We start from the raw sequence: 5,368 nt of genomic DNA, 5'->3' as shown, positions 1-5,368 counted from the left end.
ATTTCTCATTATCATTATTAATCCTGAATTGGGTTGATGTTATTAGAAGAAAAGTAATGATTTGTCTTATTTTCAGGGTTTCCCAGTCAGCAGAAGTGATGACTGCACCTCACCTTAAAACAGGTTTTAAGGGATTAAGGAAAGAAGCCCTCTGCTGTGCTGAAATGTCCAAAGGATATAAAAGCCCAAAAAGTTTAAGTTTTAAGTTTATTTAATGAAATATTACATTTTATACTGCTTTTTCTTAAGCTCAAGGCAGGTTACAATAAAAGAAACACAAACATTAGGAGAAGCAATTGTCTAGAAGCACAGAAACAGGTTAGAGATGTAGAAATGTAAATTTTCAGTTTCTAATCCAATGCCATTGGAAGGTGTTATAATAACCTTTCTGATAATAGAAAAAAGAGATCTCCTTCCTTCTTAGGAGAGAAGGTTCCAAGAGCTCACCTTAAAAGAAAAAGAACAGACTTCTTTTCAGTAGTACTATTAAAATAATATTAAAACTCTTTCAAAGTAGGTTTGAATGAGATACTGCATAGCAAAGCCCAGCATCATAGAGTAGACCAGTGGTCCCCAACCTTTCCGGCTTTGTGGACCGGCAAAAGTGGGGGGAGAGGGGATGGTTCTCTGTGCGCAGCAGGCAAGTGTGCGAGTGCACACAGGTCCACTTGTGCAAGTGCACGTGCCCACTGCTCACGCAAATGGAGCTTTGTGTACATGCCTGCGCCCACTGCTTTCACTTGCGCGGACCAGTTCTGAATAGGTTGTGGCCCAGTGCAGGGCTGCGGCCTGGGGTTGGGGTTGGGGACCCCTGGAGTAGATGACATGCTGTTTCCATTGTTGCTGACTTGCTGAAGCTAAGGCAAAAGAGCAGAATTTTCTTCCTCCTGCTGTTTTTTCCCCTCTCTTTAAATCCCCTTCTCACCAAAATAAAGTCTGAATTATCTCGATTTATGTAGCTCACAAACACAATCCCCTTCTATTGAAGAGTGGGAGGGGGGCTTCAGATCTGGCAGATTCAAGCTTGCCTAAAATGTTGCTCTGGACCTTTTCATCCAGTGGAAACCTTACCAGTGCTGCAGCTCTGTCTCAAATCATCATCATGGTCGTCGTCATCAGCAGCAGCAGCAGCAGCAGCACACCAAGTACCTAAAGCTAGCAAAACTTCTGAAGTAATAACCAAAGTCTCTTCCACATCTTCCTACTTTTTAACCTTCTGTTGATCTCTACATTCAAATGGAAAATGACTGGGAAGAAGGAACAGGTTTTCCAGGAGGAATGCTGCATTAATTTGTATTTTATGCAAATTAATGAGAGAAGACAGGTTGGACTACTGAACATGGTAAAAGAACCTTTCCGTCAGTGATTCAGTAATTATTGTAAAGGTAAGCGCCATTCTATTAGTGTAAACTTGTCACAGGACAATTTGCAGGAGTTTTAAAAGATGAGGAGAGGATGGGGGACGTTAATTTTAATGATTTTATGAAAGCTGTGTCTCTCTGTGTTAATAGAATGAGAAATTATTGTGAAGGTTTTACCAGTTGTGCTGTTTTCAGTTTAAACACATAAAGAAATCTTTTGATCAGGACAGAGTCTTTTTGACTATTTAAAGATCCATATGGACACAGGGAAGGAACTGGAATGTTTCTTAAACATCTGAATCTCCAGATACTCAAAATCTTAGATACTTAGATCTCAAAATCTAAAGATAAAGCTGCCTTCTCCTCTATTAAAGTTGCTATGAAAATTCCCATGATTTAGAGAAGTAGAAATATGATTATTATTTTATGAATAAATATAAATAATATAAATAATTATATAAATAATAAACAAAATGAGGCAAAGCAAAATAATTCTAAGGGTGCTAGACACATTAAACGTCAGTATCAATCAGATAGGAAATATTTTTTAAAAGTAATCCAAACTCTGAAGCAACCTAATTCCAGACTGTTAATAACTGCCTGTCTGGAGGAAATAAAATAAAATTAATATAATTTCTTTGGAACATGCAGATGTGCTTTCTGCTAAATCTCAGGAGGAAGAAGATAAAAACACTGTATCCACCACTAACAATTTATGTTAATTTATTATATTTGCTTTCGTTGTTTAGGTCTGTCGCATATATGTCGCATAATTTAAAAGGCATCCAAGAGATGCAGTCATCTAAATTTGATTGGAAATTGGTTTCTCCGTATTTGTACGGTGGAGAAGAGGGTACCACTGCACATTTGTCTGAAGGGCAAACTGTTGTGTAAAGACCACTTGTTCCCTAAAAAGTGAAGAAAAAACTGGAGAATTGGAGCAATGAGAGGCCACATTTTAGCTCATAAGGAGAATCATTGATGAGCTCAGACAAAGAAAGAATTGCAATTACACTGATGTACACTGGGAAGATTTTCTTCTTCTGCTTTTTTTTTTTTTTTACAAATCAAATAAATATATAACAAAAGTGACTTCCAATTTAATGTATTTCAGTGCAGAGACAATGATACAACTTTTAAAAGTTAAATAAATAATTAATAAACTATCCTAAAAGACTAATAAACATTCTAACATGCATATTATATTCCTCTCTTAATTTTAATCTGACACATAAGAAATATGAATAACCATATTAAAAAAAACACCCATATTTCTTTGATCATATCAGATCTAATCCTCAAATCCCAAAGTTGATAATTTTGGTTGATGTGCTCATTGTAGCCTTATCTGGAGCAGGAAGCTTTGACAATCCCATTCCCATCATCACCTTGAAGCTGAACTACTGCAGTGCACTGTGTATCAAAATACTTTTGAAGATCACCTGGGCTCTAACTGATACAAAATACTACTTCCTATAGATTGGAGAGGGACAGCTATGTGACATTGATGCTATAGGTGCTGCACTGACTGTCAATAGTTTTCTAAGTACCATTCAAAATTTTGTTTTTAATTCATAGAGCTTTCAAGTTTGGCTCTTAAAGCCTTAAATTTTATCAGCCCATATGAGTTTTTAACTTTTTCCATTATCGGATAATCCCAGAGGAAAATCAATAGAGGAAACTAGAAGAATTCAGTGTGCTCACACAAAAAGTGTAGGGTGCGAACAAAAAGGGCACATCTAAAGGGTTAGAAAGGGGGACATATAATGAAGCTTCAGTATATATAAATTACTTGGAATTGCAGAGATACCAGCAAGAAAGCTCAGAATGAAGGACGCTGAATACACCATATTTAGATGTGTTCAAAATAATTCATATGGCAAATACTTAGTGAAGACAGTAAATGCAAACAAGCATGGGAAGAAAATCAACATTACTTTCTAAGACGGGTAACAAAAGAAAAGCAGGGCTTCTTAACTCTTCTTTTGGCTCAGTCCTCTTCAACAAGTGGATACATGTTCCACAAGCAATAATGGCAACTGAAGGGCCTTAGCTTGACACTAATAGAAACATGATCAGAAAACCTCTGTTTAACTATGATTTTAATCCTCCTGGGCCAGATGAATTGAATTTCTGAGTTTTGAAAGAATGTCCTAATGAATTGGCTCAACTTCCATTTGTAAAAATTGATATATATTTTTAGAGAAGGAAAAAAAAGTAAAAAGTGACTACATGAGAACAAATGTTGTCCAATAATAGAAAAAGTTAAGACCAAAGGAACTAAAGTCCAATCTGACATTGCTATTTGGGAGAATTCTAGAGAGAATCGTAAAGAGATCAATAAATAAGCACTTTGAAAACAATGTAATCTCTAGATTGATCTGACAGACTAATTTTACTGCATTTATTCATCAGGTAATTTCACTAGCAGTCTGTGAGAATGTTATGTAGCATTTTGATTTTAGTAGAGCATTTAACAAAGTATCCCATGGTGGTCTGATTACCAAGTTAAATTAGGAGAGGGCTGGATCATATGACAAGTGAATATGTAGGTTGCCCTCAAAACAATCCTGGAAAGTGGTTCTTAATGGTTCTTCATCAAATTCAAAGGATATATTATGCCAGAAAGTTCAGTCATGAATCTTGCACACATCAACATTTTTATTATTATTTCATTAGAAAGGTAATCAGGTGTGCAGATGATATAACCATGTGGGATAAACTTGTTTGGCAAGAGTGCTTGTAAAAAAACGCACTTGTTTCCTGTACAGGTAGCCCTTGACCTACAACCACAATTGAGCCTAAAATTTCTGTTGTTAAACGAGACAGTTAAATGAGTTTTGTCCTATTTTATAACCTTTCTAGCCACAGTTGTTAAGTGAATCATTGCAGTTGTTAAGTTAGTAACTTGGCTGTTAAGTGAATCTGGCTTCCCCATTGACTTTGCTTGTCAGGAGTTGCAAAAGGGGATCACGTGACCCTGGCACACTCCAGCCGTCATAAATATGAGTCAGTTGCCAAGCGTCTGAAATTTGATCCCCTGACGTGGGGATGCTGCAATGGTCGTAAATATGAAAAACGGCCACCGGATCACTTTTTTCAGTGGTTTTGTAACTTCAAACAGTCGATAAGCAAATGGCTACAAGTCAAGGAGTATCAGCAGTAATTGAATGTAAACTGAAGATGAACCAACAGTGTCTGCATGGCGTATTTTTAGTTTTGTATGTACAAGAGAGCAAAACAGAGGAGCGAGAGAAGTTTTAGCTTAAATGTGGTTTGGAGGAAGGTCTTTAACAACCAGATTGTGTACTGGGGGATGTGCCACTTTCCTTGCCTTGAGGTTTTGGGTCATGTTACTTGTCATCAGTACACCTTCCTACGAAAAGAGTATTTTATGGCTTGCCAGATTCATTAACAGCTATTGTGTGAATGGACATTCAATAGCAGCCATTTTGGAATACTGCTATCTCCTTGGGAATATTTGCAAGAAATGGAATTAAGTCAAAAGTGGCGTTTGTACCAATTGTTATAAGCACATGCACAAAAGGTGGAACGTTCAGGATAATTTGAATATGCTCACATTTCTTCTGTACAGCTGACAATTTTCAAGGAACATAGTACACTGATTATTGCTCTATAATTGACTTAGGTTTGCCATATAATTCGGCTAAAAAGTACTAAAACAATTTGACATTCTGTTCAAAAATATTTTTAAAGATATTCAAAATAATGTTACTAGGTACAGTAACATTGTCTTGCTTTCGGAAACAGTTAATATCATTGGCACAAATGAAATTATCTATTTAGGGCACGGGTCGGCAACCCGCGGCTCCGGAGCCGCATGCGGCTCTTTCAGCCGTCTCCTGCGGCTCCCTGTCCTCAGCCACCATTTGCAGTCCGGGAAAAAAAAAGTAGGGCTAAAAAAAATTCAACCAATCAATTCAAACTTCTCACGAAGTTTGAATTGATTGGTTGAACTTCTTTGGTTTGTGGGACTGCCCACAAAC

This window comes from Protobothrops mucrosquamatus, unplaced genomic scaffold (assembly GCF_001527695.2).
Source record: "Protobothrops mucrosquamatus isolate PMUCROS unplaced genomic scaffold, P.Mucros_1.0 scaffold276, whole genome shotgun sequence".
Taxonomy (NCBI): domain Eukaryota; kingdom Metazoa; phylum Chordata; class Lepidosauria; order Squamata; family Viperidae; genus Protobothrops; species Protobothrops mucrosquamatus.
Note: the sequence above shows the minus strand (reverse complement) of the source record.